Genomic DNA, 22,916 nt, shown 5'->3' with positions numbered 1-22,916 from the left:
ATGGAGCAGAATGCTCAAAATCACACCTCTAGGTAGTGCCTAGTGGGAATTGGTATTCACAATTCCTGATCACCACCATCCCCAGACCAGTACTCTTTCTTCAATACCATCATCCCCTTGTATTCTTTTTTTTGTTTGTTTTGTGCGGGGGCAATGGGTGTTAACTGACTTGCCCAGGGTCACACAGCTAGTAAGTGTCAAGTGTCTGAGGCCGGATTTGAACTCAGGTATTCCTGAATCCAGGGCCGGTGCTTTATCCACTGCACCACCTAGCCGCCCCACCTTGTATTCTTTCCAAGAGTGATTATATGTTGTGAAAAGAAAGCACAGAGTACATTTTTTAAAAGGGGTTTTGTATTTTGCTATGAGTAATAGTCCAATTATCCTTTTTTTCTTAGCAATTAAAAAATATCCTAAGTGTTTTAAGTATGCATGCATGAAGTCTACAAAAGCTCAAGTGCCTACTATGTGGCAAGGCACTATTGAAGGCAATCAAGATACAAGAATTAGATTAGACATAATCCCTGTTTTTTATGAAGCTTGTTACTTACCATGTCTTTAATTGTAATAATAAAAATAATAACAATAATACTGGCATTATATAGCACATTAAAGTTTGTAAAGCACCTTTAAAATATCATGGATATTATTATTGTTTGATTACATATTTATTATAATCATAATAATAGTTATTATTAATAGCTGACATTTATGGAGAGTTTCAAGTTTTGCAAAGTGGTTTTTACATATATAATTTTGTTAGACTCACTACAACCCTGAGAGACAGCTACTACAAATACTCTTCCCACTTTACAGATGAAGAAACTGAGGCAAATAGAGATTAAGTTGCTTGCCCAGAGTCACACAACTAGTAAATGTCTGAAGTGGAGTGTGAAGTCAGGTCTTCCTGACTCCAAACTCAGTGTCTGGTCTACTACATCTGGCTGCTCCTTCAGTTTTTCCTTCTTAATTACTTTAGTAGCAGCCATTTATTTGCATCTCTAGTGCATAACATTCTATCCTAACAGTGTCTAAATACAAAATTCTTCCCCTGGTTCTTTTAATCCCTGACTGATTGCTCACCACCTATTTATATTTATCTATTTAGCAGCCCAAAGTCCCAACAATGATCTTGTAGAATAGTTAAAAGGGCAGAAAGACTGACATTCTGTCCATTAATATCTCATTGACTCCTTCAAAAATTTAGTTCTCTGACAGGTGACTAGCCTGGCTTAACTTGTGCCAACGACTCACAGTTTTTCTACTCTTCACATGCTTTATTCCCCTCCCTGCCCTCTGATCTAGCTCCATAGACCTACATGCTGATTCTCATACATGAAGCTCCATCTACCACCTCCCATGCCTTTGTGCTGACTATCCCCATGCCTGGAACGCTCTCCCTTCTCACCTTGACCTCTTACTTCCCTTGGTGTCCTTAGAGACACAGCTAAAATCTTACCTTTTATAGAACTTTCTTGGTCCCCTGTGTGACTAGTGCCTTCCCCTCTGAGATTACCTTCCATCTAGTCTGTATCTATCTTGTATGAACCTCATTATTTACATTTTATCTCCCCCATTAGAATGTGAGTTCCTTGAGGGCAGGGACTATTAGAGGGGCTTTTGTTGTATCCCCCAGCAGTTAGCACAGTGTTTGGCTGGTAGTCGGGGCTTCATAACTGCTTCTTTCTCAGTTAATTGTTTGATAAAATCTCAATGTGAAAGGAAAAATTGCTTTGATCCTCAATTCATGTATGCAAAGCAAAGCACAAAGATAAAATAGCCAGGGTGGAAGAGGGAAAAGTCCCAGAATTCAAGGGACCATGTGAATATGCCTAAAACAACCCCACTGAGTGAATGGATGGTCTATTCAAGATAAGGAGGGAAATACACTGAGAACTGCCTCAGAAATATTTCTCCATCCTTCCCTTTGATAATCACAACATCTGTCTCCCTATTTTATAAGCGAGAAATAAGATATATACATATATATAGTAGAAACAAGTAACTTGGTGAAAGCTGTATAATAATAATAATAATGGTTTAATGATCCCTTACATTATAAATGTAGACCTCAGCAGTTATAAAGTGCTTTACACTTATTATCTTATTAGACAAGTGAACAACTACTTGTCAGAAATGTTAGAGAGGACAGTCATGTATTGAGCAGAAGGTTGGATTAGATGGCCTCATATGTCCCTTACAACTCTGAGAGTCTATGATTTTCCCTATTTCACAAGACTGTTGTAAGAATTAAATGAGATAATATATGTGAAAAGTATATAAATGTAGGCTATTATTATTACACCGACAGGTTTAAGGTCCTTCCCAAGACCTCCATGTTTCAAAATGAGTGTGAGGAATTGCACAGCTTTTATACCCAATTGTTTCTTGAATAAAACTTAATTTGGAAAATAATAATGATAGCTCAAGAGATTTTACCAAACAAAATTATCCTGGGGATATTTAAGAATAAAAGTGGAAAGAGAACAACAAACAAACAAAAAATGGAAAAGATCTGTAAAGATTTGTATAACAGACTCTTTTATTCTCAATTTAGAAGAGCTACCACTCTTGGGTTCTAGCATCACAATCCCTAAGGCACTAAGTGATGAAGTAGCACTGACACCAAGATGGGGAGAACTGGACCCAGTAAAAATAAAGGAGGTCTGTGCTGTAGCTGACACAATTCTGAAGCCATCAAGGATTTAGCTCTCAAGGGGAAGGCACCAGAGGATTGAGGGGAAATCAAGGCCTTATTTTTTATCAAGAAGATGATTGGTGGGGCAGCTACGTGGTGCAGTGGATAAAGCACTGGTCCTGGATTCAGGAGGACCTGAGTTCAAATCCAACCTCAGACACTTGACACTTACTAGCTGTGTGACCCTGGACAAGTCACTTAACCCTCATTGCTCCGCCAAAACAAACAAACAAAAAAAAAGGTGATTGGGAAAATATTAATAACTATTGACCAAAATGATGCTTATCCCATCTCCATAAGAATTTTATGAGAATAATCATCATGTACATTAAAGGTTTCTTGATGAAAGTATGTAAAGGTAACAGGCAGCCTTTTGCAATCAGTATGCTAAAGCAAACTTACATCTTTATAGCCACACAATTGACTGAAAAGTATAGAAAATATAATATCCCACTATGCTTATTTCTTATGTAAAAACACTTAATTTGGCATATTAAAACATCACCTTAAGGGCTCTCTTCCAAAAAATTATTTCATATGCAAGTGCCAAAAGTATGAATCCTCAAAAAAATGGAGTAATAGTCATACCTCTCTGATTATAAGTAAGTATCAAGCAAGGTAAAAAACAAGGAGATAAATGGTCACCAGAGGTGCTTATTACTCTCACACAGAATCTCTGCTGAAGAACCCAAATGGAAAAGTAATTGCCTATAGATGACGAGGTCCTCCAGGTGTGTTGATTGCACCAAGCTTCAGAATATTGCTAATTTTTCTAAGAAATGCCTTTGTCACTACAAGGGGGAAAGGCAAGAAAACAGCCATTCTGTGGCAAAAAAAAAAAATGGCTTTCTTCCGAAGTACTTGATGATTAATCATTATTGAAGGTCTCTGTGATTAAAACTCTTTTCCTTAAACATCTTTATGATCTCTCCATAGTTTTGTTTTGTTTTGATTCCCCCCCCATATCTTTGATGCTTTGGCAAATCAATGATTTCAACAGTGTGGGTACTCTCTACCAATTCAACTTACAACCTCTCTGCACCTACTTTAGCCTGAAGAAGAGAAAACTTAGAAGCACAGTGCAGCAAACTTTGAATAGTTGAAGGGTTATCATATGCAAAAAAGATACACTTACTTTGCTCAACCCTGGAACACAAAACTGTGGTCAATGAACAGAAGTTATAGGAAAGTCAATTTCAGCCCAAATTCAGGAAAGCATCCTAAAAAAGCTGAATTTCCCCAAAGTGCAATAAGCTGCCTCCACAAGTGGCAGGTCCCCATTACTGGAGGTCTTCAAGCAAAGTCTAAATTAACATTTTGGGTGATTTTGCAAACAGTATTCATAACTTAAATAGGAATTGGGTTAGATCATCTCCGAGATCCCTTTCAATTGTAATTCCACAATTCATTCATGTCACAAACATGAATTCTTGTCTATGTTTTCCCATGAATCATCCATAAAAAGGCCTTTTTCCTTCTGATTCTCCTTTTCTGATTCTTTTAATTATGAGGCAGGTACCAATGTATCATTCAGGTTGTCCACCTGATATCTCTTATTATCACTGCATGACTGTCCATCTCTGTTTCCAGTCATACATATCCTTAATAATGCCTTTTACACCACTTTTCTTATGCAAGCTACAATTAGTAACATTCTACAGTCTTATTAAGCTCACCATACGTCTCCGCATTGCTCTTTGGGTTATTGATTGTTTTTATTCTTATGAGATTATGGTGTTTCATGATTTGTAGTAATTTAGCATCACCAAGAAAATATTGGTGTTAAACATATATCAAATTAAACAGATATCAAAGACATAGTGAAAGAACATTTATTTGAAAAAAATATTTAAAGCAGCCCCTTTCATTGTATCAAATTGTATCAAAGAACTAGAAACTAAGAGAGTGTCTATCAGTTGGAGGAATGACTGAACAAATGATGGCATATAACTAATAGAATTATTATTGCTCAATAAGAAATTATGAAAGGGATGGTTTCAGAGAAACCTGAAAAGACTTGTATGAGCTGATACAGAATGAAGTGAAAAGAACCAAAAGAACAATTTGTATACTGACTATAGTATTGTAAAGGAATACACTGTTGACAAACATAAAAAATCTGATTCATGCAATGACTAACCAAGGTTTCAAAATACTAATGGTGAATTGTGCTTTCATTTCTTGGCAAAGAGTTAGTGGATTAAAGTTCACCTAAAGGTGTAGGATGAGATACATTTTCAGACATGATCAATGTGTGAATTAGTTTTGAGGGATTATATATACTTTTTAAAAATTAAATAATATGAGGGGGGGAGGGTAGCCAGGTGGTGCAGTGGATAAAACACTGGCCCTGGATTCGGGAGGACCTGAGTTCAAATCCAGACTCAGACACTTGACACGTACTAGCTGTGTGACCCTGGGCAAGTCACTTAACCCTCATTGCCCAAGGAAGGAAGGAAGGAAGGAAGGAAGGGAAAGGATAGGATATGGGGGGAAGATTGTAGGAAGGAAGGAGAGAGTGATGATAATGCCAAAAAAAGAGAAGAAAAAAGAGTTTCAGTGAAACAATTTTAAAATGCACAGATAAGAACAGAAGGAAGTTCAGAAGGGGATAAAGACAAGCAAGGCAGAGATGATGATGCCATCTTAAATTTAATATATCCTTTAAAAAAACAAGTGGTATGCAATAAAGGTTTATAGTTTCATATACAAGCCTCTTTTTCTTTTCTTTGAATGTGGAGGTGATAATGTTTGCTGATGTTTGTCAAGTCCATAATTTTTGTTTTATTTTGTTTTGTTTGGTGAGGCAATTGGGGTTAAGTGACTTGCCCAGGGTCATATAGCTAGTACATGTCATGTGTCTGAGGCCAGATTTGAACTCAGGTCCTCCTGAATCCAGGGCTGGTGTTCTATCCACTGCGCCACCTAGCTGTCCCCAAGTCCATAATTTTTAAAAAGAAAATTAGGAAACTTTAAAATATTGGTGTTAAAGAATGGACTACTACTCTGGCAACATACAGTAAGATCACAGGATATCAGCTTTAGAGCAGAAAAGAACTTTAGAAGTAATCTAGTCCAATACCCTGCAGAAAAGGTAGTTCAAGCCCAGACAGATTAAATGACTTTCCCAAGGTCTTACAGACAGTAAGTAGCAGTGTCAAAATTTGAATTTCAGTCCTCAAATTCCAAAATCAGTATTCTTTCTGCTCTACTTTGCTTCCTTCTTGGGATAACTGGATTATTTGCCAAATAAGACACAACCCCTTATTACTCACAACCTCTTATTACTCACAATCAGACCCAGGTCATTATCCATCTAGATTGACTGTCCAATATTCACATCTTCATAAAGTAATCCTATGGGCATATTCCATCTAACTATCCACCAGGAGTATAGGGCCTTCCCACTGTGAACATATTGGTTTCTCACCCCACAATGCCCCTTCTTTCTACTCAGAACAGCAACCCTCTGGATCTTCAAAGATCATAGCCTGTTCCCCCACACTCCTACCCCAATTCCTGAAGTATGGGGAGGGGTCATTAATCCACTCAGCTTTGGGATTCCATCCTTGATCTGAAGTCTCTTAATTAGAAACTAACTACTGCCATACTATGCTCTACCTTGCATCCAGCTGTCTACCAGGACAATATCTTGCCATCTCCCCTACTGTTGTGTGTTCCTTCCCCCTAGAAACCCACATGTGAACCTTTTGCTCTTGTTCTAAGAACAATAATTAAATCAATCATAATATTGCTACAGACAAGGGCATTTAAGTCTCATGCCCTATGGCTCTAGTAACAATCCCTTAAGACTGCCTAGACCAAAACTCCCTTTCTTGGGCAACACTGTCCATATATGTTCCTCCCCTCTCTCATGTAATGTAAGCTCTTTGACCATCTCTCCCTTTGTGTTTGTAGCCCGGTCCCTAGCATAGTGTTTCCCCAGAGTTGACAACATCATTCAGTCTCCCCATATGTAGGTGTTTAATAAATGCTCATTGATCTATTGGGTTTTTCATCTTACTCTGTGTCATACTCTGAGCAATGAGTGTTTTTCATCCATTTTGTCTTGTGTGGATGGTTTAACATCTTTCATGTTGCTGTTGATTTCTCTATAGTGATATTATAGTGTTCTGGGGCTTAATTCAGTTAATACAATATCATTTGTGAATAATGGTGTTTAGAGGACATGACCATCAATAGAAAATCATCTCTTCATTTGGATCTTACATAGAACATTTACCATACTACTTATGAATCTCTTTGATGAATACACACACACAGACATATATGTACATTCATATGTTTAATTATCATTTTATTGTGCATACTCAGCTGATCATTGAACAAAGTTTATCTCTGTAATGTCATTTTTTGTAGAATTTTGTATGGGGGAAGCTAGGTAGTACAGTGGATAAAGTACCAGCCCTGGATTCAAGAGGACCTGAGTTCAAATCTAGCCTCAGACACTTGACACTTACTAGCTATGTGACCCTGGGCAAGTCACTTAACCCTCATTGCCCCAAGGGAAAAAAGAATTTTGTGTGATTCTGATGTGTACATGGGAGATCTTGTTTAAGAGCTTTCAAAGGTGTATTTTGCATCACTGGACAAAATGCTTATCAAAAAGTTTGACAGGAGCATATATTCACTATACATTTCAATTATTTATGTGATCATGTGGATATACTCTGCTATAGAAAGTTGCCTATAAAACTCTGTTCCCTTCTCTTATTTTCATCAAGGAAGCCTGCAGTACATTCATAGATCATTTTCATAAAGATTTTCTAAGGATGAGAAAGCAAGTAAAAAATCTTGGCCATTTCTGATGCCTTTTTAGTAACCTCTTTAAAAAATATATAAAAGCAACTGCCCATGACTTTCTCTTTCTTTAGATTCAAGGAATACGGGGATGTTTTTAGTGAGAAAGTATATGTTTACTTAAAGATGATACCCTAAGTTTATATAACCCTTTCTCTCTTTGAGATATTTTGAAAATAGATCTCTGGGTGCCTTTAAAATCATATTGTGTCCAGCATAAAAATCTGGGGTAATTTGGTCAGATCCAGCTCTTCTTCCTGACTTCATTTCCTTCACTGTCATTACCATTAGGTCTATTGGGTACAGAGGTAGCCAGTCCATATGCTGTGGCCTCACTATTATGTAATCATTCCCATGTGAATAATATCCTGAGCCAAAGCAGGAAAAACTGCTGAAGTGCCACAAATCTATAGAGGAGGGAGAACAAAAGAGACTTCTCTGCAGAAAGCTTTAGTCTGCAATAAACTTGTTTAGAAAAAAGGTGTTACCAAGACATAAAACATAGCCTTGAAATAACCTCTGTCTATTCACTCAGGGGAAAAGATCATTTGCTTAAGAACATGCTGATTCTGTTTATTTTCCAACCAGAGTCACCCTCTTAAAGAAGGGTAGCTGCTAAAAACTTTGTCTGATCTGGTGAATTGGGGGGAGGGGGTAGCAGGGTGCCTTATTTCCCAACTTGACCCAGCAATGTGGCAACTTATTCTAAAAATGTGACTATGGTTGTTTTACTTTGATATTTCAAGTATTTTTACATGTGATTTCAACAGTGTCTATACTATTTTCATGGGCACAGAGCACAAGTCCCCCATATTTCATGAGTTGCTTTCAGATGTGCATTTAGCTTGGGTTAAACTGGAGATTTACCCAAAGGTAATAAAATTTAGGGTTAAATAAATAATGAGTGAGTGAATAAATGAATGAATGACTATGCAGATAAATAAAAATCAAATGATTTTTAAAGATAGTACAGTTTTGAAATGTATCACATTTAAATTTGGATAACACTTGTGCTCAATTTTTTTTGCATTGAATACAATGACTTCATTAATAGTACAGAACCTAGGGATCTATGTTTCTTCCCCTACTACAGGGGTATCTTGGGGCAAGCACTGGGTGGGAGGTATGAGAGCTCCAGTAAAGGGAAATACTTTGGAGATGCAGGTTTCCCAGTGGTGAGACTCTTCATTTATTAGCTATGTGACCCTGGGCAAGTCACTTAACCCTGTGTGCCTCAGTTTCCTCATCTGTAAAATGAGCTGCAGAAGGAAATGGCAAACCACTCCAGTATCTTTGCTAAGAAAATCCTAAACGGGGTCACAAAGAATCAGACATGACTGAAAAACAAGTCAGAATCAAAGAAGATCTGTGGCTTTCTATTTTATTTTCTTTTATTTCTTAGAGGCCATGTCTACCATGAGGTTTACTACATGACAGTTACAACCACACTCATTGCCATACTGAAAGATGAACTTGCCCATTAAGAGCAATATCAGTGCCAGCATCACAATTAAAAGAGGGGATGTTGTGTTGAGGTCACAGAATACAACCTGGTCCTTTGTGTAACCCAAAATGCCATTGGAGGGTTTTTCTGATGTTTGCTTCACTATTTTCTTGATATGATCATATTTGGAAGGTTTCTCCAGGCCTTTGGGCAGATCCATAAAAGCTATTTTGGGAGTAGAAACATGAAAGGTTATGCCTATGAGCTTTGCATTCAGCTCAGAGTTGATCTTGCCCATGACCTTAGCTTGACCAATGGAAGCAGGGATGATATATGGAGCAATACCACATCCTCCACTCCACAACTTTCTGCTATCTTCTGCAAAGTAGTGATGATATGAAATGTGGCTCTGAGTCCTTCCACAATGCCAAAATAGTCATGGGTGGCTTTGACCAGGGAGGCCAAGTAGCTAGGAGTATAGGAGGCATTACTGACGATCTTAAGGGAAGTATATTTCTCATGGTTTTCTCCCACCACAAACATAAGAATCAATAGAAGGGGAAAATATGATGACATACATAACTCCATACTTCAAGTAAGCCCATACCTTTTCCAAGGTGGTAAAGATATCAGTGGACTGTAGTACTACATTCTACTATGAGGTAGGCAGGAAAGGGACTATTTGCCTTATTTTACAGATGAAAAAACTGAGACTTAGAGAAGAAAATCAACTAACAAGCATTGATTAAACGTTTACTATTTGCCAGGCACCATACTAGATGGTATAGAAAAAAAGAAAGCAAGTCCCTGCCCTCAAGATGCTTACATTCTATGAAAAAGACAACATGCACATGTAGGGGCCAAATTTAATAAGGGGAGAGTTAATTGGGTGGCTCGCCATAATATTGGGGTTCAGAAAATAATGGGGGACCTCTGGGTCCAAATTTCCTCCCTTCCAAACTGCCTTTTTTAGTTATTTTTCCCAGGCTAATAAGAAAGGAGATTAACAGCCTCTTTTCCACAAACAAATCAAGTTTTATTAATAGGAATAAAATATATAACAAAGGTGAAATTAATAAAGCCAGGGACAAGGAAATAGGGGAAGAGAAAATGGATAAGCTCCCTGGCTCTAGCAAAGACTGACTCAATCCCCAAACTTGCTTCCAGCTAATTCGAAGAGCTGGCCTCATTTCTATTAACTCACCATCTGGAGTCTGGAGTCTCCATGGGAGTCAGCTGTGCAGCCCCTCTCCAGTCCACTCTCAGAAGCTCACCAACAGGAAAAGAGCACCTCTCAGCTAGCTTTCTCTTTTCTACCTTTTCTCTTCCTCCCCCAAAAGGGAGGTCCTTCAAGCTGCAAGGCTGATTGGTCCCCCTGCTGACATCAGCAGTATACATCATTCAGGGCAGGCCAGGTGTGGCCTATATCTAATTATCCCAAGTAGGTACTTAGTGGGTTTCTCAAACAATATTAAATCAGGTGGGCCCCCTGGGCGTCTGCCAAATTCCATTATTTTATCACATGCATATATAAGTATATGCAAAATGTTTACAAACAAAATATAAAGTCACACAGGTAGCAAATCACAGAATCCAACTCCAACTTAAGGTATTTGATAGCATGCTTTCTACTATGCTGCCCTATTGCCTGGCTAAATCATTTAAAGTGAATTGCATTTCAAATGGTTCTTTAACGTGATCTGTATAGGCATCCGATATAGATAACACAGAAGAAATGGGTGGGGGTTCATTTGGGGAACTCACTTAGTTATCAAATTAGCTGGATAATTGGAAAAAAAAGAATTATTTCACTTTTGTCCTTATGTGCCCAATTGCTGTGTCTTCTACCTTTATTTAAGTGTTTAACATCTTTATTGAATTGAATTGAAATTAATTTCTTATAGAATTGTTTTCAAGAATAGAAGTGGGGCAGCTAGGTGGCGCAGTGGATAAAGCACTGGCCTTGGATTCAGGAGGACCTGAGTTCAAATCCAGCCTCAGACACTTGACACTTAACTAGCTGTGTGACCCTGGGCAAGTCACTTAACCCTCATTGCCCTGAAAAAACAAAACAAAAAACAAGAATAGAAGTAGGCTGTTGTTGTTTGGCTTGTGTTCTGGGCACAGTTAGGTGGCTGCAGTGGATAGAATGCAGTGCCTGGAGTCAGTAAGACTCATCTTCATTTCAAATCTGGCCTCAGATACTTACTAGCTGTGTGACTCTGGGCAAGTCACTTGCCCTCTGTCTGCCTCAGTTTCCTCATTTGTAAAATGAGGATAATAATATCACCTACTGCTCAAGGTTGTTATGAGGAAAAAATGAGATAATATTTATAAAAGTACTTTGTCAAGTCTCAAGTGCTATATATTTTGTGGTGACTCAACCTATATTAAATTACTGACGAAAGGATCTGCCTTTACCAATTAATGCTTGAATGTTGACAATCCAATGTAATGGATTGTCAAATGAGTTGCATCTATATATAACCTCCCTCTAAAAAATTTGTTTTGTTTTTAAAAAAAATAATCACAGGCTCTATCCAGGTGATTTTAATTTGACGGTTTTTACTTTCCCGGAGAATTCTCAAATAGCTATGATCCTAGAGTTGTTCCAGATCTGGCTTTATGAGTCAGTTGGTCGATAAAAGATGGATGGCTCACAATGCTCAGTAGGAAAAACACAAGAGAACTTGAAAATGTCTTCTCTGCCTTAAAAGATCTTAGAATTACTGAACCTAGTTAGATTGATTTCCTCACTGGCACCTGCACATTCTATGCTCATTCCTGCCTTGGAGCCTTTGCTCATGTCATTTCCCTACCCTCTGCCCATCCCCTCTCATTTGGAATTTCCTCCCAGTTATCCAAATCCTATCAATAATTCAAGGTGCAACTTAAGTTCCTTGGGGCAGCTAGGTGGCGCAGTGGATAGAGCACTGGCCCTGGATTCAGGAGGACCTGAGTTCAAATCTGGCCTCAGACACTTGACACTTACTAGCTGTGTGACTCTGGGCAAGTCACTTAACCCTCATTGCCTTGCAAAAAACACAACTTAAGTTCCTTGTCTTGAAGGAGACTTTCTCTGACCAAATCCCTCTGAACTCTCCTTTCTTCACAATCTTATAGTATCATCATAATCTAGTAAAGAATTATTCTTTGTTTCATGGCTGTTAGCTCTGGCTATCTAAAAAGTTTTAAGCTCTTTGGAAGATACTATATCTTTTGTTGTTATTCAGTTGTGTTCTACTCCATTTGCCAAAGATACTGGAGTGGTTTGCCATTTTACAGATGAGGAAACTGAGGCAAACAGGATTAAGTGACTTGCCCAGGGTCATATGTGTCAGATTTGAACTCAGATCTTCCTGGCTCTAGGCTTGGTGCTCTATCCACTGCACTTCCCCCAAGGGACTATATCTTACTCCTCTGTATCTCACATTACTTAGCACAGATCTTTGAAGATAATAAGGACTCAATCATCATTGGCTGAATGAATGAAGGAGTCTTCTTTCTCATAAAAGCACCCCTCCCCAAACAATTTTTTTCTTTGTTCCAATGTTCTGGTTGTTTATATTCTAAAAACTTCATCAAATAGTCAGTGTCCATAACATAATTACCAGAGGTAACCTAGATGTTTGGACATCCAAGAGAGGCCAAATCACAGTATAGTACCCTAATGTTTTCCCAGGACAATTCCAAGGGTGACATTTCAGTTGTACAATCTAAACCAAGACTGTGAATTTTGCCTTTCTGCTATTTTCAAATTTGGAATTAGTAAGAACACTGCCCTTGGGAATGCCCCAGGAGACAGCACGAGTGACCTCAGAGAAGTGGAAGTATGTGAATAGAACATATTCCCCTGAGCTGCTGTAAGAATCAGGGATTCCCTCTTAAAAACAGGGAGGAACCGATCAGAAAACAGAGATGAAGACTATGAATCACCTCCTGCTTCTGTGCAAATAGCAGGAGGGGGCAAGGAAAAGAACAAAGGTGCTTATTCATTCGTATCAAAATTAGCATGTCTTGCTTTGATTTCAGGGACGTAAGTTAAGACTTAAACATATAGGCATTTGTTCCAGTTTTTATTACTTAATAAAGCCCAGAAAAATCCAGTAACATAAATAGCCTTTCAGCATGGATTCAAACAAATAAAGTGCAGATGAGACTATTGGACAAAAACCCAGGCTGGGTTCAAAAGGAAATGTCCCATGATCCCTGTCTTAGTGATATCACTGTACTTGCCTCTTCACCTGTCGTTTCTTTATTTTTACAAATGTGAATTATTTCAATGTCCAACATAGAGAATATGGGCTGTGGCAAGATGGAAAACTATGCAGGAATGGAAAGGAGATAAAATTATCTGAGTTGCAGAAAGAAGTCTTATCACTTTTGTGGCAACTGCATTTTGACCACTGATGCCTGCCACATCACATCAAAGGACAATGAGCTTGTATTCAGGTGTCAGGACCCAGCATTATAGATACCAGCTCTCTAACGGCCCCTCCTTCCTCCCAAACAGATGGCATGTGAAACTTACTGCAGTAGAAGCTCTAAATTATAATAACCCTATGTGTTACACTTTATGGTTTATAAAATGTTTTCATGTCCATTATCTTACTTGACGGTCACTATTGCCCTGTAAGGTAAATACACAAAACGCAGAGAATGACAGAATCAGAGAGCTGGGAGGGAGCCCAGTGGTGACCATCTTGTCTAACACATTACTAAAAGGAGTCCCCTCTGTGACATACCTGACAAGGGGTCATCCAGCCTCCACAGGAAGGCCTCCAGCGAAAGAGGAGTCCACTCCTGCCCAAGGCAAGCAATTCAATTTTTAGGAAGCCTTGCCAGATTTCAACACTAAATGTATCTCTTTTCAACATCTATATATATCGCCCCTGGTTCTGTACCTTGGGGTTAAGCAGAACATCACCTTTCCAACAAAGGTCTGGATTGTCAAAGTTATGGTTTTTCCAGTAGCAACATATGACTGTGAGAGTTGAACTATAAGGAAAGCCGAGAGCCGCAGAATCAAACTGTAGTGCTAGAGAAGACTTCTGAGGATCCCTTGGACAGCAAGGAGATCAAACCATTCAATACTTAGAGAAGTTAATTCAGGCTATTCACAGGAAGGTCAGGTACTGAAGCTGAAGTTTAAATGCTTTGGTCAAATAAGAAGACTGGACTCAAAGGAAAGGACCCTGATGCTGGGGAAGATTGAAGACAAAAGGGGAAGGGAATGGCAGAGGATGAGATGAAGAGATAGTGTCACGGAACAATGAATATGAACTTGGACAGAGATAGTGGAGGACAGAAGGGCCTGGTCCATGGGGTCATGAAGAACAACTGAATAACAACAAATGAAAGGAACAAGTCTAACCTCTCTTCCACATGACAGTTTTTTCAGATATTGAATTAAGGATTCCCCAAGTCTTGTCTTCTCCAGGCTAAACCGTTCTAGTTCTTTTACCAAATCCTTATATGACATGGATTCAAGCATTTTTACCACCCCAGTTGCCCTCCTCTGGATATCCTTCACCCTATAAATATCCTTTTTTACATTTTAAAATATTTTTTAAATTTTTATAAATATCCTTAATCTGGCATGCCCAGAATGTAAGACAATAACCCATAAGTAGTATGACCAGAACCAGGGTCCCAAATGACTATCACTTCTTTATTCCCAGATGCTATGTCTCTACTAATGCAGCACAACTTTGCATGGTCTAGAGTTTGTTTGTTTGTTGTTGTTGTTTTTGATAGTGTGGAGGGGACAACTCATGCTGAGCTTATAGTCCACTGATTGCCCCAACTAAAATTGTAAAGTTGATTTTTTTGAACCCAAATGTAAGGCTTTACTACTGAATTTCATCTCATTAGATTTAATCCAATAGTATCACCTGTCAAAATCACTTTGGATTCTGTCATCCAGTCTAGTAGCAATCCCTTCCAACTTTGCGTCATCTGTAAATTAGATAAGCATACCATTCATTCCTTTATCCAAGTCATTGATAAAAAAAAAAAAAACCTTAAAATCACAGGTCAAAAAAAAAAAACAGAACTCAAGGTCATTCCATGGGAAATTTACTGTCATGTTGACATTGAACTACTACTTGAGCAACTATTCTTTTATTTCAGCCATTAAATCAATCCTAAATCCATTTTATTTTCTCACTTCTCTCTGTCTTTTCTATAAGAATAGTATGAGATAATTTATCAAATGTTCTGAAAAAATCAAGGTAAACTATATCTACAACATTCTCCCATCTACCAGTTTAGTAGCCCTGTCAAAAAAAGAAATGAAGTATGTCTGGCACAAACTGGTTTTTATGCCCTCACTGCCTCCTTTCCAGATGTTCACTAACCATCTCTTTAATAATCCATTTTAGAATTTCCCCAATAATTTCAATCAAGCTCACTGGTCTGAAATTTGCAGACTTGGAAGAACTTTTGCCCTTCTCCAGTGTTGTAGCACCTCTTCCACTATTATCTCCATTTATAGAGTAGGAAATTGAGCCTGAAAATTAAATGCCTCAGTCAAGATCACTGAGCTAGAAAGTGGGTAATGCCAGTCCTTAAAACTAAGTATTCTGACTCCTAGTCCAGTGCTCTGTTTATTATAGGTATACTGCAATTTCTCGATAATATCATTAATGGAATGTAACCAAACTCCCCATTCCAGTGAAATCATAAAATCTCAATGCTATGTCACTTAACTCATTTATATAAATGTATATATATTAGAACTAACTACCCCCAAGTGACACTATTTCACTTAATTATGTGTTTTTTCAAAACTAGTTTTATGACATTAGGCAGGGGAACCTCTTTCTCAGGGAACCTCTTTATTTGGATTCTCCCTTTATGAGGGAAGGTCAAGTTGAACCTTTTTTTAGGGTTAATAAAGTTCCACAATTGGTATAGATTAAACAAATTACTATACTGTCTCTTTATGATGCTATTGAACTATTTGCACAAAGGGTGCTGTTAGAAAAGCTTTGTGGTCCACTGGGAAAAGTCTTGGGTTGGGATTCAGGGGGTCTTAGTTTGCATCTGACACTCACCAGTTCTGTGATTATGGACAAGGCATGTAGCCTCTCTGAACCTCACTTATTTCATGTTAAATCAGGATTCTGATACTTGCTCTATTGACCTTACAAGGCTATGGATGGGGAAAACATTTTTTTAAACTTTAAAGTACAGCAGTGAGTCATCACTAGCAACAGGACAGCCCGTTCTTTGAGATTCCCCCACAACCCCAATGATCAAGAAAGGTTTCTACCATGCCATTCCACTGTCTCATTTATTTGCAAAAGTGACCATGGGCATACACTTGTAAAATTATTCCCATTTTATTAAGGCTGTAGCCATGTAGCAAAGTTTGGCTTAGAGAGTTGCTGAGGAGAGACCCCTTAACCTTTGTTTCTTTTGAGGTCATGCTCTAACTAATTGAGCTCAGGCCCAAGGCCAGCTTCCTTCTCCTAAGCCCAAGAGACCAAAACAAGGGTATGTGAGATAACTCTGGCCTATTGGAGAAAACTTTCCTTGTCTTCCATTCCTTAGCATGGCCTTGGAGCATGGCTCTGCTGACAAGGATCTGTATTTGTATAACAAGCCCTGCTTAAGTATTTTTAGGCCTACTGTTTAGAAACACACAGAGAAAAAAAAGAATAAATATGGAAATCAAATGTAAAAACTTCTGGCTCTCGCAACCAGCTTCCTGGGGGAATTTTTCTCTGTGTTCTTTTCTCTTCTACTCAGCGAAATGACTGCCAGTCATTAAGTGAATCTGTAAGGGGCTCACTGCACGGTAATTGTACACCAATGCTCCAATCCTCATTTGCATTTCTCATTTTTGATTGGCAGCTGTACATGAAATGCCATATCAGTTGAAAGTATGTTGTGAGCTGGCACTAATGATCCCGTGGCTCCGGGGAAACCTGCCATATTGTAATTTGGCTATCAGGCATGAAAGAAATAATTCTAAGTGCCAGGAATTCGAGACTGAATAAATGTTTCAATGCTGCAGGTTGCCATGGGTGACACTTGTGATTTACTATAAACGAATGCCCCATTGCCTTTGGGGTTGGGGGAGTTCGCATTGTATCTGAGATGTGTGTATAAAACATTAGTATTAGAAAATGGCTTCAGTGTAGGATGGGAAACAGAGGCCTGGTCCCAGAAGGCGACGGAATGTTTACAGCTAATGACTGGATGAAAGGATTTCTCTACCTTCTGTAATGACAGGCAAATAGGATTTGCTTTCCCTGAGATGGAGAATAATGGTTATGTTAACTCTGCCTTTCCTTTTTTTTTTAAAATGAAATGCTCTTTTGTGAAGAAAATCACATCTGTTTTCTTTTATATATGAAAGGGATTTAAATTTGTGTTTCCTTCTTGGAGAATAGCCCCTTGGTATAGTTCTGAAATTCAATGCCCCCCTCCCTATCTGATGTCACCCAGATCTCGGTCATCAGGAAAGATGGCTGTCGTTGCCAACTCCATTCTGGTCTCACCCACTGGTCAGCACACAGGTGTATGCAGAGGCACTTTAGGTATGCAAATTTCAAGCATAATCTATCTTCTCAATGTCTCCTCTCTGTCACAAATACCCAAATTGTCACACCTGGTAAAAGGCAGTAGGCCATTTTCCCCCCTAAATAGTCCATCAGTGTTGGAAAGAAAAAGGGGGGAAAAAGAGGAAAGCTTCCTCTTGCTTGTAGATTGGAAATTCAATTTGAGTATATTCCCAGGTGACAAGCTAGACTAACTTTTCAGATTTGATTTTAGACCATTTTTATTTTCATATGATTTCCAGACACCATACAAAGTTTCTCACCAAAATGGAAAATGAGTCCTATGTTTGGAATTTCTTCTACTACCTTAATTAAAAGGCAAGCCTAGGATTATAGGAAGAGATTTTAAAAATCATTTAAAACAACCTCTACATTTTATAGATGATGATCCTGAGGTCCAGAGTGGATAAGTATGAATTGTCCCAGGTCACTTGTCTGGTTAATATTTCAAATTCAGGTCTTCTGACTAAAAATCTAATACCCTTCCTTTTTTTTTTTTTTGCGGGGCAATGAGGGTTAAGTGACTTGCCCAGGGTCACACAGCTAGTAAGTGTCAAGTGTCTAAGGCTGGATTTGAACTCAGGAAATCCTGAATCCAGGGCCAATGCTTTAACCACTGCGTCACACACTTCACTTCTTATCACTTTTTTCCTTGATTGGTGATAGCAATGGTAGAATTCTGGAAGACACTATTTGTTTCAAAGCTCAAGGTGACAGTAATAACTTACATTTTCATAGCACTTTAAAGTTTATCAAGTGATTTCCTCACAAATAAAATTATGAAATAGGAAGTATATGCATTATTACTCCCATTTTATAGAAGAGAAAACTGAGACATAAAGATGATAAGTAGACTCGCCTAAGATAAGATTTTGTTGCTGTTCAGTCATTTCAGCTGTTTCCAACTCTTTGTGACCCCATTTGGGGTTTTGTTGGCAGAGATATTAGAGTGGTTTGTCATTTCTTTCTCTGTCTCATTTTACAGATGAGAAAACTGAGGTAAACAGGTTGAGTAACTTAACCAGGCAATCTGGTTAATCACAAATCTAGCTGAGGGTAGATTTGAACTCAGGAAAATGACTCTTCCTGACCCTAGACTTCTATCCACTGAGCTACCTAGCTGCCCATAATATGATATTTAATAAGTGGCAAAATTGAGCCTTTTAGACTCTAAGCACAGTTCTTTTCTACCACACCAGGGAAAAGCAAGATAGGGATAGGATGATCTGGAATTCTTTTTTATGATTTTTAGTGTTCTATTTGAAAATAAATTGACATTGGCTTGGACTGAATGCTATATCATTGCTGTGTAACCTTCAAGCTAAAAAGCCAAATTTAAATAGGTGGTTTTCACAACGGCAGGAGCAGAAATCAGAAGGAAAAATAGAATATCATAAGGGGACAGACAAAGCTGGACAATTTCAATTCCTTGGGCTGGGAAAACCCCCATGACACTAGGCCACGAGGCAATTAGGTCACTAAAACCCTTTATTCTTTGCTTCTATAAAGTAATACTATAATCCTTCAATTTTGCCTAGTTCTTTATAACAGGGCTTCTTAAACTTTTTCCACCCATGACCCCTTTTCACCCAAGAAATTTTTACATAATCCCCTAGTATATAAAATAGTCATGCAAATCAAATCTTTACTAACAAATTTTTTCTTACCCCCACATTCAGTTACATGACCCCATATAAGGTTGTGACCCACAGTTTAAGAAGCTTTGCTTTAAAATAATGCTTTTACTACTTGTGCCACAAAACCCTTTGTAAAACTTCAAAGTACTACTGAAATGTGGTCTGTGGCTAATATTTTTTTTCTCATTTTCAAAGCTCATTCAGATACATTCTTTCATTTGAGCCTCAGAACAATCCCTTAAGGCCCACTTTATAGGTAAGAAAACTGAGACTCATATAGGTAAATCACTTATCCACGGTGATATATCCCCATTAGGTCTTTAGGTTCCTTTATTCTAGCATCTAATATACTTTATCCAGTATATATAGGCTAACTTCCCCAAAGTACAAGTTATTTTAAAAGTTACTAGGTGCTATCACCCTCTAAAAGAATCTGGACATAGGGAAGGAAGCATTTTGAAGACAGCACTAAATATGCCCAATTTATTAGATGAGTGACCTTCGACAATCCCTTCACCTCTCTTGTGCTCAGTTTCAATATCTGTAAAATGGGGATAATATTTCTTTCCCTGGGATATTGTGGGAGTTAAATGAAATGATAGCTCCAGAATATATTATAAACATCAAAGAGTTTTCAGAGCAATAATAATCATGATGATGACAGGTGGATATTCTCTAAAACAAACTCTCTGTATGTCACTTTCTATTTCAAAATTGCTGATGGCCCCTTTTTCAATTCGAATAGCAGCATATTTCTCTATAACTTTTATATTTACTGGGGCAGCTAGGTGGCACAGTGGATAAAGCACTGGCCCTGAAATCAGGAGAACCTGAGTTCAAATCCAGCCTCAGACACTTGACACTTACTAGCTGTATGATCCTGGGCAAGTCATTTAACCTTCATCGCCCTGGCGAAAAAAAAAGATTTACAATGCACTTCCCTCACAATAATCCTGTAAATTATAATTACTGACATTTATATAATTCAAGTATAGAAAGTTCAAATGCATATATAAACATATATGTATATATGCTTATATATGTATATGCATATATAATTTGATCTTCACAGCTACAGGGTGAATTTATCATTTGGTCATTTTCAGTCACATCTGACTCTTTATGACCTCTTTTTGGGGTTTTCTTGGCAGAGATATGGAGTGGTTTGCCACTTCTTCTCCAGCTCATTGTATAGATGGGGAAAAAGACAGTGTTAAGTGACTTGCCCAGGGTCTCACAGCTAGTAAGTATCTGAAGTCAAACTTGAATTCAGGTCTTCCTGACTCCAGGCCCAGCACTCTATCCACTGTGCCACCTCACTACCCTGCAACAGGATAAATTAGGTACTCTAATTTCCATTTTACAGAGGTAGAGTGACTTTCCTAAAATCATACACTCAGTAAATAATTAGTAGAATAAAGATTTGAACTTAGGTCTCCTGATTCCAAGTCTAGAATTCTAACATCATGCAATCTCATGTGCTTCCTACGGCCCCTATTTATGGGCTATAAATAGAAAACTTTATTGAATGGTATACATTGGCATGAGAAGACTTTCCAAGAATTGGTATTTAGTTGCATTTCTTGCTTCCTACTGCTCAGGGTGGTGGTAGGAGGAAACCATTAGGGAAATATCAACTTTGCAAATGGGCTTATTTAAAATGCAAGCCACAGTGACAAGTCACAAGCTGCAATCAGTATGACGGTTTTCTAGGAAAGTAAATGGTGACTTTCACTGTTTTAATTCTTGGACAAGGTTCTTTAGTATTAATCCATGAGTGACAAAGTCACATTCAGAAGCCAGGGGATTTATTTAGATATCTTTGGTGCAAGAGACAATTTTTATTCTACCTCCTTAGTGTGATAATTTAAGTAATAGTGTCAACCACAGTGCTCTGTCTGGGGTATAACAAAGGTTTTCTCTGCTTAGGGCAAACTCCAAGAATTTGGGGATTACTGATGAGCTAAATGGGAATTGGTGACTGTAGCAATTATAAATCAATGAATCAATCCACAAATATTTATTAGCACAGCCCACATAAACTTGGAGGATACTTATGCCAATTACTATACCCACTGATTGGGCAGCTAGGTGGCACAGTGGATAAAGCACTAGACCTGGAGTTAGGAGGAACTGAGTTCAAATCTTACCTCAGACACTTACTAATTGTGTGACCCTGGGCAAGTCACTTAACCCAAATTGCCTCAAACATCCAGGGTTGTCTCCAGTCGTCCTGATGTATATCTTACCACTGGAACCAGATGGCTCTGGAGGAGAGAATGAGGTTGGTGAACTTGCATAGCACTCCCTCATTTAAATCCAATTCAGTGCAAGTCATGATATCACCTGGATGTCATGGTCCTCTTTGAGAATGAAGGACAAACAATAACAACAACCCACTGATGAGTCAGGTCTCCAGAACTTGGGAACTGAGGAGTCAGAAGGGATTTTTTAATGCCATTGGCTTGGGCCTCCACTGATGTAATTTCCTCCATCAAGATTATCCATTGAGAATCATTTAGTTGTCCAGCCCTACATAGCTTTTAGAAAGAAAGGGATATTTGCTAAGGTGATACAATGAGAATAGTTGGAATAAAACATCTCCTTCAAAAGCTGTGACAAAGTCTCAAAAAAGTATGTTTAGGGAGCAGCTAGGTAGCACAGTGGATAAAGCACTGGCCCTGGATTCAGGAGGACCTGAGTTCAAATCCGCCCTCAGACACTTGACACTTAACTAATTGTGTGACCCTGGGCAAGTCATTTAACCCCCATTGCCCCACAAAAATATATATATATATATATATATATATATATATATGTTTAGGGTCCAGGGGAGAATGCTCTCAAACTTGGAAAGCATGTGTGGCAAAGAGATAACTCATAACTCCTGTTTTCTGGAAGTCCTTTTCCTTCATTCATAAGGTGCTCAAAGAGCTCCCCTAAACTGTGGCAAATCCGAATTCTTCTGTACTTGGCTTCTGATGCAGACATTGTCCTCAGATGATATGGGGATTTTGCTAGGACACTAATGGGAAGATGGGAAGACTATGGGAATAATATGGACCATGAAAAGCTCCTAAGGTCCTCCTTTAACCAATGGGAGTGGGGTTAAAGAGATTTAACTAAGGCCAAAGCTGAGGCTTCTCTTTTCTTCCTTCTCCCTTCCCACCAGGCAGGTCTTCCTCAGAGATGTGCTGAAATCCATATATGATCCAATTTCTCTAATGCCTCCAGATCTCTAACTTGATCATTTATGCCACACACCTCTGAACAGTGCCCAAGTTTCTTCATCTTATCTAAACCCAAATCTTATCAGTACAATTATCATTACAATTTGAAGATATTTTCTGCATTTAGTCTAATCATATAATTGATTGACTATTGATTAAGCATCTTATCACTTACTTTAAGTGGGATGAGACTGAATAAAATCAATCCTACCCTTACATCAATTTGCTTTTGATACTTCCCTGGTTCTGTGATCTCATTAGGGGTACTCCCTCTAGAAGGTAATTAATCAATCAAATATTTGTTAATCATTAGCTATGTGCAGTTCAGTTAAGTGGTTCAGGTTTGGGGACACAAAGACAAAGGTAAAACAGTTCTTGCCCTCAAAAAGCTTACATTCTCATGAGGGAGACATCATGTATACATGTATGTAATATGTAAAATAAATGCAGAATCTTGTATGAAGTGCAGACAAGGGTATTTGGGAAGGGTAAACTAGTAGCTGGGCATGCCAGGAA

General features: G+C 38.3%; 1 protein-coding gene and 1 pseudogene across 1 annotated transcript in view; one reads left to right on the top strand and one right to left on the bottom strand.

Moving 5' to 3' along the window:
- TSHZ2 (teashirt zinc finger homeobox 2) overlaps positions 1-22,916 on the top strand; it is a 484,962-nt gene that overhangs the window by 378,561 nt on the left and 83,485 nt on the right. The window lies entirely within an intron of this gene.
- Positions 8,911-13,723, bottom strand: LOC122739117 (annotated as a pseudogene).

Source organism: Dromiciops gliroides, chromosome 2, assembly GCF_019393635.1.
Source record: "Dromiciops gliroides isolate mDroGli1 chromosome 2, mDroGli1.pri, whole genome shotgun sequence".
NCBI classification, from domain to species: domain Eukaryota; kingdom Metazoa; phylum Chordata; class Mammalia; order Microbiotheria; family Microbiotheriidae; genus Dromiciops; species Dromiciops gliroides.
This window is presented reverse-complemented; position numbering and strand designations above follow the sequence as displayed.